Source organism: Papaver somniferum, chromosome 2, assembly GCF_003573695.1.
Source record: "Papaver somniferum cultivar HN1 chromosome 2, ASM357369v1, whole genome shotgun sequence".
NCBI lineage: Eukaryota > Viridiplantae > Streptophyta > Magnoliopsida > Ranunculales > Papaveraceae > Papaver > Papaver somniferum.
The window spans coordinates 5,901,715-5,915,466 of NC_039359.1; the positions used below are offsets into that span (position 1 = coordinate 5,901,715).

The 13,752-nt window shown below is 43.0% G+C and overlaps 1 pseudogene; it reads left to right on the top strand.

The window, feature by feature from the left end:
- Positions 1-12,589: 12,589 nt before the first annotated feature.
- LOC113354591 lies at positions 12,590-12,689 on the top strand (annotated as a pseudogene).
- The last annotated feature ends 1,063 nt before the right edge of the window (positions 12,690-13,752 follow it).

The window sequence follows — 13,752 nt, forward strand, 5'->3', positions numbered from 1 at the left end:
ACTTTGGCGTATTGCACGTCGCACGCTGTAAACCGCCAGACCAATACCCTGATGAGCATCCCCAGTTTGTGACATGTTTTGATATCTCGAGTGTTTTCGTGGTAAACGTGTAGCATGTTGCTATTGTTTGGCAAGTTAAAATTGAGAGGTTTGCCAGTTCGGTGATGAACTTGTACGGCTGAAATTTGCATCTCAGAAGGAAGGGTAGCTATTGATTGTTGCAACCCTCTGTTTGGCAGCCAGCGGCATGGAGGCATGTCCGACATGGCATGTTTTAGGCGTGGCCAAATTAGGGTTTTGGCATAAACCACGGAATTTGGCATTGGGCCAGAAGTTTCCATACATATGATGGCGAACTTGTACGGCTGAGATCTGCATCTCAGGAGGAAGGATAGCCGTTGGTTGTTGCAACCTTCCGTTTGGCAGCCAGCGGCATGGAGGCATGGCCGACATGGCTTTGGCGTGGCCTAATTAAGGTTTTGGCACTGTGGCCAAGAGTTGGCACCGTAGCCAAGAGATTTCCACAAGTCGTTTGGTGTCAAGTTTGTACGGCTGAGATCTGCATCTCAGGAGGAAAGGTAGCCGTTGATCGTGGCTACCTTCCGTTTGACAGCCAGCGACATGGAAGCGAGTCGCTTGCGTCTTGGAAGAGAAGCACTTGCGGCTTGGAAGGGAAGAACTTTCGGCTTCGAAGGGGATCGCTTGCGGCTTCGAAGGGAGCCGCTGGAAGCGTGCGGCTTGGAAGGGAGCCGCTGGCAGCGTGCGGCTTTGTCTAAATTAGGGTTTGGTATGCTGAAACCCTAATTAGCGCCCTTTACTAGAATCGCTGTAGAATTCTCGTACGGACTCGGATTTTGATGATCCACCCATCCATTCTGCACGGAAAAGAATTTTCTATCTGCCAATGAGGGAATATTTAAGTTTTGAGATCGTTCGAAAGGTAATAAGAACCCGAAAGTAAAACTCAGGAAGAATTCAGGAGGGATGTTGGAAGCCAGTGGCATGGTGGCATGGCCGGCATGGCTTTTGCGTGGCCAAATTAGGGTTTGGAACCGTGACCAAAGAATTGGCATTATAGCCAAGAGGTTTCCACAAGTCGTTTGGTTTGGTGGCGAGCTTGTACGGTTGAGATTTTCATCTCAGAAGGAAGGGTAGCCATTGATTGTTGCAACCCTACATTTTGCAGCCAGCGGCATGGAGGCATGGCCGGCATGGCTTTGGCATATTTTTGGCACGGCCAAAATTAGGGTTTTGGCATAGTTTAGGCGCGGCCAAAATTAGGGTTTTTTGGCATTGGGCCAGAAGTTGCCATGTGTTTGGTGGCGAACTTGTACGGCTAAGATTTGTATCTAAGAAGGAAATGTCGACGTTGATTGTTGCAACCCTTCGTTTGGCAGCCAGCGACATGGAGGCATGGCCGGCATGACTTTGGCAATGATTTACGCACGACCAAATTAGGGTTTGGACGGCATGGCTGGCATGCCTGGAAGGGCTGGAATGCCATTGGCGTGGCTAGCAGGGTTGGCATGCCTTTGGCGCGGAGATGTGGCTGGCATGACATGCCATTGGCACGATGGCGCGGCTGGCATGGTTGGCATGCCTTTGGCGCGGATATGTGGCTGGCATGGAATGCCATTGGCACGATGGTGCGGCTGGCATGGTTGGAATGCCTTTGGCGCGGAGATGTGGCTGGCATGGCATGCCATTGGCGCGGAGATGTGGCTGGCATGGAATTCCATTGGCACGATGGTGCGGCTGGCATGGTTGGCATGCCTTTGGCGCGGAGATGTGGCTGGCATGGCATGCCATTGGCACGATGGCCCGGCTGGCATGCCTTTGGCGCGGAGATGTGGCTGGCATGGCATGCCATTGGCATGATGGCGCGGCTGGCATGGTTAGCATGACTTTGGCGCGGAGATGTGGCTGGCATGGCATGCCATTGGCACGGTGGTGTCGCTAGCATGGTTGGCATGCCTTTGGCGTAGAGATGTGGCTGGCATGGCATGCCATTGGCACGGTGGTGTGGATGGCATGGTTGGCATGCCTTTTGCGCGGAGGTGTGGCTGGCATGGCATGCCCTTGGCACGGTGGTGCGGTTGGCATGGTTGGCATGCCTTTGGCGCGGAGGTGTGGCTGGCATGGCATGCGGTTGGCACGGTGGTGCGGCTGGCATGGTGGGCATGCCTTTGGCGCGGTACTGTGGCCGGCATACCTTTGGCACGGTGGTGCGGCTGGCATGGTTGGCATGCCTTTGCCGCGGTGGTGCGGCTGGCATGGTTGGCATGCCTTTGGCGCGGTAGTGTGGATGGCATGTGCGGATATGATGCCAGTGAATACTGAGGGTTCTGCTGTGGAACATAACATATATGTAAAAAAAAAGGTACCCTGGTAAATTTCTCGTAGACGTATTGAAAGGCTCAATAAATGTGCTAGTGGAGATATTGGTACTCACGGCTCCGTTTCCTTAAAGAGTGACGTCACGTTAGACTAAGGTTTTACGGTTTTAACCCTAAGCTAAAAACCACCGTTAACATTAAGTCCCCTGCTTATCTCGGAACAGGGGCCTTGTTGCGAGGTAAGCATGAGATGGTGACAGACGAGGACAAAATCGAAACGGAAAGTCATGAAGAGATGGTCAGGAAGATCCGTCTAACATTTTTCTAGAGGTAAAGAGAATCCACGACTCTTGCATTGGTGGCTTTGCATAAATTTGTCTAGTGGTGCTGCTGGCTAGGCCGTGGAGTGGTAGATATGGTTACTGGCTGAGATGCAGACTGTTGGCATCAGCTTGGAAGGGAGCCGCTAGCATAGATTTGGCGTGAAATGGAGCCGTCGGCGTTGGTCGGCTTGGAATGGTGGAAACTGTCTTCGGTCCAGGCGGAAACTTGCTTCGGTCCGCGGGATGGTGGAAACTGTCTTCGGTTCAGGGAATGGTGTAAACTAGTTTCAGAATTTCGGCTACCAAACGGTGGTGATGACGCTGGAACTCCGGCTATCAAACGGTGGTGATGGCGCCTGGTAACTTCGTTTAAATTAGGGTTTAGCATGACGAAACCCTAATTACCGCTCCTTACTAAAATCGTTGTAGAATTCTCGTACGAACTTGGATTTTGATGGTCGGCCCCTCCATTTTAAACAGAAAAGAATTTCCTATCTCCCACGCGGGAATATTTAGGTTTTTAGCTCGTTTAGAAAGTGAAAACAGTCCGACAAAAAAACTCAGAAGAATTCAGGAGGGATGTTGCAGGCCCGAGGTAGCATAGTCGCACCCAGTCATCTATTCTCGTTCATGGATCAAGAAGGAATATTTATTCTGTGCAAACTATAGAAACTCCATCCGCATGGAAAGAGGTATCGAGCCTCTTCTGTTTTCTGTTGTTCGTCCGGGTTCGTGCTTTCGTCTGCAGTGTCTCTCCAGTGGATTCCAAAATTTACCAAACTCCATCGCATTCGTGGGGTGGATGGATGAAATATATGCTGGACAACGATCATGTCAAGGCTAATCTTGGAGATTGTGGTTGCGTCGTCGATCTATCCTCGACTTTAGGTTGTTCAGTGCCTGGACTTTCTAATCGCGGCGATGATATGCTGTGGATGCTTGTATGGTCGAAATCTTCCGGAGCCACTGGATGAAATATATGGGTTGGGAGACTGTTCAGTTTCCGATGTGTTGCTATCAAGTCTTCAAGGACTTTGTTCCAAGCGATATCCTTCGAACCATCTTCTGAGTCTTGGACTATCATATGGAATGAGAAGCGGTGAGCAGTCCCCAGTTATACTCCTGTTGGATCCGATGGCATGGCCGAATATGTGAGTGTATATTTGTGGCGTGCTTTTGGAGTCTTCGATGCACATGTACGGCTTCATGTTGAGAAATTCCTGCGGCTCGTAAAACTTCGACAGTGATGATGTTGAAATCAAAAATAACCTGGTTGAGGGGAGTGAAAGCATCTCGTGCTGGTAGTCCCCATGTGTAGCCTACTTTCATTTCATCGCCTTAAATCCAAGTCCATGGGATTAGATACAAGCTTATTGTACTCTTCTGGATGTGACTCTGGGATGTCCAGAATATCACATGGACGAAATATTCTGGATAGCGAAGAGGTAGAAATGAGAGAGTTATGTTGTTTATTGTGGCTCTCTCTGTTTCTTCAAGAAAATATTTCAGCTTCGTCTCTGGAGTTATCTCATGAGTCTTTGATGGTCGTCAGGATAGACTGCGATGAGCAGTCCCCAGTCGCACTTTTCTTTAGTTTTTGAAGTTGTTTCCTCTAAGCAGGCTTGGGATCCACCGCGGCCTCGTAAAGTGTTGCAGGCGTCTTCTAGACAAAGAGGTGATGATATTCTGACCTTGTCTTGGCTATGATCTTTTGGTTGACTGTGTCTTTTGAGCTTTGACAGTGAAGGGATTCCATGTAGTTCCTCAGTCCCCAAATATGGTTTACATGTTTCCATCTTGTATGGTCGTGCTACGGTGAAGCTCTGGATGGTATCAACAAACGAACAACACCGGTTCTTGGAAACAGATGTGATCAGAAGAGACTACATTGTCGTGGGAACAAAGTAGGTTGGCTGGAATTGTATGGGCGTCCATGGAAGTAAAGGGTTTGGCTGAATGCGTAAGCGATCAAATTGTCCATGACCACGAGATTTGGTGGGATAAAACAAAAGGTGGCCACGGCTACGAAAATTGGATGGTTGCGATCATGATCCTTGACATGGGGAGTGTGGTGGCACGAACCTTCGCAGGAAGGAGTGGCGGTTACGGCACGATCCTCTGCAAGGAAGAGCGACGTCTATGACACGATCCTTGGCAGGAAGGAGGCGTTGACGTGGATTCGGTTCTTGGAGAGGACGTTGAAACTTATGGGGCAAAAATGCTGAAGCTTCGTCTTCGGATCCTGGAGCAGCTTGTGGAGAGAACGCTGAAGCGGAGCGGTTGCTGGAGCGAACGTTGAAGCGGAGCCGCTGCTGGAGAAAACGTTGAAATGGCGCCTTGCAACTTAATGTGATTTGTAGATAGTGGTAAAAGTGGTTCGATTCTCAGACTTGTGAAGGATATTAATTAAACTTAAATTCTAATATTAAAATAGAAAACTCACTAAAAATTATAAGAAACTCAATCAAAGATGATATCAATACTAAAAGAAACACCGAGGCTAAGATTCCACTATTTTCCAAGTTCAAAGTGATTAAACCAATACTTATATTTATGCAATTTTCTTGTTTAATTTGATTCTAAAATATTACAACAAGTAGATTTTCAAAAGTAATAATTGTAAATACCAAGTATGAAGCATCAAAAGTCTTAAAACTAAGCATACTCCATCAAAATAGATCACAATCACTCAAATAAAAATCATATTCAATAATAGTTCAAGGCAAATAATCATATAATTATTGCAAATAAAAAGATAAAATAGAATATACCACTTTTTATTGGAAAAATAGCTTCCTCTATCGCCTCAGCAATGGGGTTTAGCTCTTCATATTAATCATGATCTCAAAATATGTGTTTGTTGCTCAAAAGATGATTAGAAGAGTGAAAAGTAATAACACAGACTGTTTGCAACAGTGTATTGGTGTTGCAAAACAGCTGTTACAATGGAACTGTTACAGAAAAAATGTTGCTTTGTAACTGATTTTAAGACCCTAAAATACGACTGCCCTGCACAGCTTAATGTTCTTCAGCTGTTAAACAACGACATTGTTCTGCGACTGTTTACCGTGCGCCAATGTTCTTCGCGTTCTTCTTCTTCAGTAGCAGCAGCAGAAACAGAGTTTGGTAAAGCTCTGATTTCTTCTTCTCTGGCTCTCCTTAGGTTCCCAAACTCTCGACACCTCTTCTATATGACCCAAGACATCTATTTATATCAAAAATACCGATTAAATCTCTCCCAAATCTTCCAAAATCTCTTTCCTTCTCTTCACGGCCAAGTTGCGGCAATTTCTTGTTTTAGGATTTCTACGCGTTTCTGAGCTTTCCTTTTTATTCTAAACTCTTCCTTAGATAGATACAAATCTTTGGGAAGGTTTACAGCGTTTAATCTCTCTAAAATTCCCTAAAACAGGTCACACACGTGACTTTCCATATTTTTGTTGTGAGAAAAATCCGTCGATTGAGCCCAGTCTAATCGATTTAAACACCCATATCAGATTCCTAGACCCATAAGGAGTCTATCCTATGAAAATCAGAGGTTTAATCGACCTCAAACTCCTCCAAATCACGATTGCCAAAACTGTTCTTCACTGCACTATTTTCCCGCCAAAACCTGGTTTTTGAATGTTGAAGATGGTTGCCCCTTATCCAGAGTAGGGGTGCGATTAGCAACTGCCTGGAAATGGGATGCCCCTTAGTAATTAGGTTACCCCTTATCCAAAGTGAGAGTCCGAATAGCAAATGTCCTCCGGGTGCTTTCCGACAACTTTTCGAGCCAATTTTTTCCAAAAATGTTTATAGCCAAAAATACCTACAAATAAATAAAACACCATAATAAGTACAAAAATGAGCCCTAACAATATATAGAATCGAGACAAATCGGACACAAAAATGTGTCTATCAAATACCCCCAAACCTATTATTTGCTAGTCCTCGAGCAAAAATAAAATAGAAATAAAATCCTAACTCACTGTCGCAGGCATCGTCGATTGCATTTAGCGTATGCAATAAGCCTTTAAACCCCTAGGTGTCCCTAGTGGGGAGTGTTGTCTCCGGAGGGCTTACCAGAGGTATACCCACAAAACCTTTATACTCCAGACCCTAGCTATCTACACAGAACCTTGGAAGGCACTAAAGAATCTCCTTGGTTGGCATACTTATTGACTACAGGAGGAAGTACCCTGATGCGAAATTCCAATTGTTGTACACGAGTTTGCACTCAAGCATACTAAAATTCATATGAAGTGACAGAGCTCTACTCAGATAGTCGCACTATGGACATCAATATCCGGAGTCAAAACTAATCACATGGATAGATCAAGAAGATGGATATAGAAAAACATAGATGGTTTTGATGTTTACTAGGTGAACGGTGTTTCTCATATCTGTCTGAAGGCCTCCGCCAAAATGAACCTATCCTAATGGACTGAGATACGGTCTGACTAATATCAACACACTGGCATATACAAGGGAACCAGTGTGATAATCCTAACTCTAGGTCAACACAACTGGCATATACAAGGGTTCCAGTGGTCGACTTTATTGAATTTATTCCAGTTGGTCTGATGGTCTGGTCTCTTTTTCTTTTTTTTTTTTTTTTTTTTTTTTTGTATCTCAATCACTCTAATTCACCCTAGCATTGGTAACAACTTGAATCGTGAGCCCCACCTAATCACTTAGAGAAACATAGTTTAAAAACAAAACAAAATAAAAACAGAAGTGAAAAGGACTCAACGAGATATGGTGAAACTATCATGTTATTTCTAACACCTGAGCTCTGTGCTTTTATGAATAGACTCTTTAGATGTTGCCATCTAGTCAGATTGGTTCCTCAACTCCTACAACCAAAATGCTTCCATCCACTTAGATTGGTTAGTGCCATCCTTAATAGGGATAAATTTCTAGGCTCTGGAGTTTATTTATTGCAACGAAAAGGTAACAAAAAGTTCTACCCCACCCCCAAACTTAAATCTAACATTGTCCTCAATGTTTCTAATCAAAGAACAGTACCAAAAATATAAGTAACATGAGGAAATAGTAAAGAGAGAAGTCGGAAAGATAGTACCTGGGTGAAGTGTAACCAAAAACCTACAAAAATATTATACAACATACAAAATCGCCTCGATGGTCAATCAAGGTAAACAGGGTCCTCCAGAGGGACCTCCTCAACATCACCTGTAGGAAAAGGCTCTAAAAAGGGCTTCAATCGCTGACCGTTAACCTTCGAAGAACTACTACCATCTGGTGTCTCAATCTCAACAGCGCCATGAGGAAAAACAGTACGGACACAAAAGGACCGGTCCACCGAGAGCGCAACTTCCCGGGGAATAGATGCAAACGAGTGTCATACAGAAGAACTTTTTGACCTGGAGAAAATGACTTTCGTAAAATATTCCTATCATGCACAAGTTTCATTTTGTTCTTATACTCCTTAGCACTATCGTATGCATCTCTACGAATCTCGTCCAACTCATTGAGCTGGAGCTTTCTTTGAGCTCCTGCCTTGTCAAGTGAAAAGTTTAAGTTCTTAATAGCCCAATAGGCTCGATGCTCTAACTCAACAGGCAGGTGACATGCCTTGCCAAACACTAAACGATAAGGTGACATTCCAATGGGTGTCTTAAACGCAGTACGGTAAGCCCATAAGGCATCAGTAAGCCTCGACGACCAGTCTTTCCTATTTGGATTAACTGTTTTCTCTAGAATACGTTTAATTTCCCTATTGGAAACCTCTACCTGACCACTAGTCTGAGGGTGATATGGGGTTGCTACTTTATGGGTAATACCGTATTGTTTCATTAAAAGAGAAAACGGTCTATTACAAAAGTGTGAACCTCCATCACTAATTATAGCTCGCGGCGTACCAAAACGTGTAAGTATATTCTCTTTCAAAAACTGGACTACGACCCTGTGGTCATTCGTTTACACGGAACCGCCTCAACCCACTTAGACACATAGTCTACAGCGACAAGTATGTAAAGATAACCAAACGAAATAGGAAATGGACCCATAAAATCAATGCCCCACACATCAAAGACCTCAATCACTAAAATAGGGTTCAAAGGCATCATATTTCTACGGGAAATGGTTCCTAACTTCTGGCAACGCTCACAAGAAACACAATGACTATGGGAATCTTTAAACAACGAAGGCCAGTAAAATCCACACTGCAAAATCTTAGCAGCAGTCTTCTTAGCACTAAAATGACCCCCACATGCATGTTCATGACAAAAGGAGATAATACTAGACTGGTCACTCTCAGATACACATCTCCTAATAATCTGGTCCGGACAATACTTAAACAGATAAGGATCGTCCCAAAAGAAATGCTTAACCTCGGCTAAAAACCTAGAACGATCTTGCTTACCCCAATGTTGAGGGGTTCGACCAGTAACAAGATAATTCACTATATTTGCATACCAAGGTGATTGGGAAACAGAGAACAATTGTTCATCAGGAAAGCTATCCCTTATAGGAAGGGAATCACTAGGGGAACTAACAACTAGCCTAGACAAGTGTCTGCTACTACATTTTCTGCACCCTTTTTGTCTCTAATGTCTGGGGAAAATTCCTGTAACAATAGGATCCATCTAATCAATCTAGGTTTGGTATCCTTCTTAGATAAAAGGTATTTCAAAGCAGCATGATCTGTATAGATTATGATCTTAGAACCTAATAGGTAGGACCTAAACTTATCCAAGGCAAACACGATGGCTAAAAGTTCCTTCTCGGTAGTTGTGTAGTTCATTTGGGCATCATTCAGAGTTTTGCTAGCATAATAAATCACATGAAGTAATTTGTTTTCTCGTTGTCCTAAAACGACGCCTATAGCATAATCTGAAGAATCACACATAATCTCAAAGGGTAGGTTCCAGTTAGGTGCCTGGACTATCGGGGCAGTAGTGAGTAAAGTTTTAAGCTTCTCAAAAGCCTCTAAACAAGCATCATCAAAGACAAACTTAACATCTTTTGCAAGCAAATTGCAAAGAGGTCTAGAAATCAAGCTAAAATCCTTAATGAATCGACGGTAAAAACCTGCATGCCCTAGGAATGACCTAATATCTTTTACGGTTTTTGGGACCTGTAAAGTCTTAATAAGGTCAACTTTGGCTTTGTCTACCTCTATACCCTTTGAAGAGACGATGTGCCCTAATACAATTCCTGATTTAACCATGAAATGGCATTTTTCCCAATTAAGCACTAAATTTTTTTCCTTACACCTAGTCAACACTAATGTCAAATGATGCAAGCACTCATCGAAAGATGAACCAAACACTGAAAAATCATCCATAAAGACCTCTAAGAACCGTTCTACCATATCAGAAAATATGCTCATCATACAACGCTGAAAAGTTGCAGGGGCATTACATAGCCCGAAAGGCATGCGTCTATACGCAAAGGTACCAAAGGGACAGGTAAAAGTGGTTTTCTCTTGGTCTTCTGGGGCAATAACGATCTGATTATAACCGGAGTAGCCATCTAAGAAGCAATAGACTATGTCCAGCTAATCGCTCTAGCATTTGGTCGATAAAAGGAAGGGGAAAGTGATCCTTCCTTGTGACCTTGTTCAATTTCCTATAGTCAATACACACACGCCATCCCGTGGTCACTCGGGTTGGGATTAATTCATTATTATCATTCTGGACTACAGTGATACCTGATTTCTTGGGGACAACCTGAACAGGGCTGACCCACTTACTGTCTGAAATTGGGTAAATAATACCCGCATCTAACAACTTAAGCACCTCTTTTCGAACTACCTCTTTCATGTTAGGGTTCAGTCGACGTTGCATCTCCCTAGAAGGTTTGGAGTCTTCCTCTAAATGAATCTGATGCATACACACAGTAGGACTTATACCCTTAATGTCTGCTATAGTCCACCCTAAAGCTTCCTTATTGTCTTGAAGTACATTTACTAGCCTACTTTCCTGATCACTATCCAAATTGGAAGCTACAATCACAGGTAAAGTCTCAGATGGGCCTAAAAACACATACTTTAGAGTATCGGGTAGTGGTTTAAGGTCCAACTTTGGGGGCTCTTCTAAAGAAGGAATTAGGGTAGTCTCAGAAACTGGTAACGGTTCGAACCTAGCTTTCCATCTATCAGTGTCTAACACAGGGGTAGAATCTAATAGAGCATTCACCTGTTCAATAGTGCTATCGTCGTCAAAATCTAAACCAAAATGGGATAGACAACTTTCTAATGGGTCTTCAGACAAGATGTTTGGTAATGACTCCTGAACTAAGGCTTCTATCATGTTCACCTCCTCAACACATGTGTCATCTAGCTCATGAGGTTGCTTACTGACATTAAAAATGTTCATCTCCATAGTCATATTACCAAAAGATAAACTCATCACACCATTTCGACAGTTAATGATCGCATTAGACGTAGCTAAAAATGGGCGACCTAAAATCACAGGTATCTGGTTCTCTGGGTCAGGGACAGGTTGGGTATCTAGGACCACGAAATCCACTGGATAAATAAACTTGTCGACCTCAATAAGAACATCCTCGATAACACCTCGAGGGATTTTAACAGACCTATCAGCTAACTGCAGTGTCATCTGAGTAGGTTTCATTTCACCAAGTCCTAGCTGTAAGTATACATGGAATGGCAGTAAGTTCACACTGGCTCCTAAGTCAAGTAAAGCTTTTTCTACCCGGAAGTTACCTATTGTGCAAGCAATGGTAGGAGAACCTGGGTCTTTGTACTTTGGAGTTGTGGTGTTCTGAATGATTGAACTTACGTGACTAGCTAAAAAGGCTTTCTTATGGACGCTAAGTTTTCGCTTTCGCGTACACATATCCTTAAGGAACTTGGCATAAGCAGGAATTTGCCTAATTGCATCTAATAAGGGAAGGTTTATGGTAACTTGCTTAAAAACCTCCACTATGTCATTAAAGTTCGATTCCTTCTTTGTTGGTACTAATAGCTGAGGAAATGGGGCTCTAGGCCTAAAATCAGACCTTTCAGGAACCGAATTCACATCATCAGAAACTTTATCAGTCTCTTCAGCTACTGGTCCTGAGAGGTGAGATCCTGAGGGGTGAACTACAGTATGTTCACTATCGGGTATGGTTACCTTATTATCTACAAGTCTACCACTTCTAAGGGTTCTAACAACATTCAATTGATTCGATGGTTTTGCACCTAATTCATGAACTCCTCTAGGGCTGGGTTGTGTTTGACTAGGAAACTTACCTTTTTCTCTCAAAGAATCACTTATCAGACCAACCTGCGTTTTTAACTCGGAAATAGCCTGACTATTTTCTTGTCCTATCCTGTTAATAGCTTGTAGACTCTGTTCTACGGATAACTGGAATTTTGCAGTTTGCTAAGTTAACAAGGCAAGAGATTCCTCTAAACTTAGGATTTTCTTATCTGACTGATTCTGAAACTGAGCTAGTCCTGAAGGATTCTTAGTATATCCAAAACCTGGTGGAGCACTAGAATTACTAAACTGACCTTGACTTTGGCCCTTAGACCACGAAAGATTCAGATGGTTTCTCCAACCAGGATTATAGGTTTCTGAATATGGGTCAATCTTTTGACGGTTATCAAATCTAGTGTTATTATAAAGAGCATTGGCCTTCTCTTCAATATTCTGGCCTTCCCAAAAAGGCTCCACTCTACCACTAGTCTGGCCCACTTATAAGGCTTCTAACCTTTTTGCTATAGCAACAATTTTGGCATCTAATTCATAGCCTCCTTCTACCCTATTAACGTTTCCTATACTTAAAATAATTGTTTTCTGGGGTGCCCTACTATTTTCCCATTGCTGGGTTTTTTCGGCGATTTCATTAAAAAATTCCATCGCCGCATCAACAGTTTGGTTTTCAAATCCACCAGTGCATAGAGACTCAACCATGGTCGTTGTGGAATAATCTAAACCCTCATAAAGGATCCGAACTAGCCTAACCTTTTCTAAACCATGATGAGGACACTGGGATAATAAATCATTGAACCTTTCCAAATACCTATATAAAGATTCTCCCTTTTGTTGTGAAAATGTGCATATTTGCGTCCTAATAGACGATGTTTTGTGGCTAGGGAAAAACTTATTGAAAAAGGCAGATGTAAGTTGTTCATATGTCTCAATTGACTCGGAGTCCAAACTATACAGCCACGACTTGGCCTTATCTTTCAAGGAAAATGGGAATAACCTAAGTTTCAAAGCATCATCATCTAAGCCTCTAATTCTTAGAGTACTACAAATTCCTCAAAATCCCTAACATGGTAATAAGGGTTTTCATTTTCTTTCCTTAAAAAGATTGGGAGGATCTGTAAGGTCTCAGGTTTCAGTTCATAGGGTGCCTCCGTTTCAGCTAACTTAATACACGAAGGACGGGTAGTCCCAGTTGGATTCAACAAAGCTTTCAAAGTTGCCATTTCTGACGCTATCAGAGAAACAAGGATTCTCTCCTCAGTCAAAAAACTTTCAAAATAAGACTCTTCAAAAGCCGGACTTTATAGATTAAGGTAATCGAGACGCTTCGAACTACTAGGTTTCTCTTTAACAAATCTACCTAGTGCGTATCTTTTACATTCAGGCATACAATAGAATTTTCTAAATTGGAAGGGTAAGCAAACACAGATCAAGGCCGACTCAACCAAATCAAACCTATTGATTTCTAGCAAACAAACAGCATGATGGCTCCACTTAGATTGTTTCTAGACCAGCTTCTAATCCTTCGAACGGAAATTCGTTACAATTTAAGAAAATCCCTCTGGAATCAATCCGAGTTAACGTAGGTTGAATAGAGGCGAGGGAAGCTTGGTGGAGCTTTGATACCCAAGGCCTCACCGGTATTACAAGGCGGCGCAGTCACGCATTCAACTTACAGAAACCATCAAGAACTTCGAAGTATGCTTAAAAGAATAACCAATATTTTTCGAATGACTTTCTTGTTAAGCTCATTACCCTATCGGTCTCGCTCTAGTCAAAATTTTAGGCTTAGGTTCGCGTAGGTTACGTGTTCCTAAAGCGGGCAAGAAGGGAACAGTGATGAAATCCGAACCCTTATCTTGTATGGCCAGGCCTTTCCCTTTACTAGAAAAATAAATGTCTGTATTAAGTCCTCAACATATA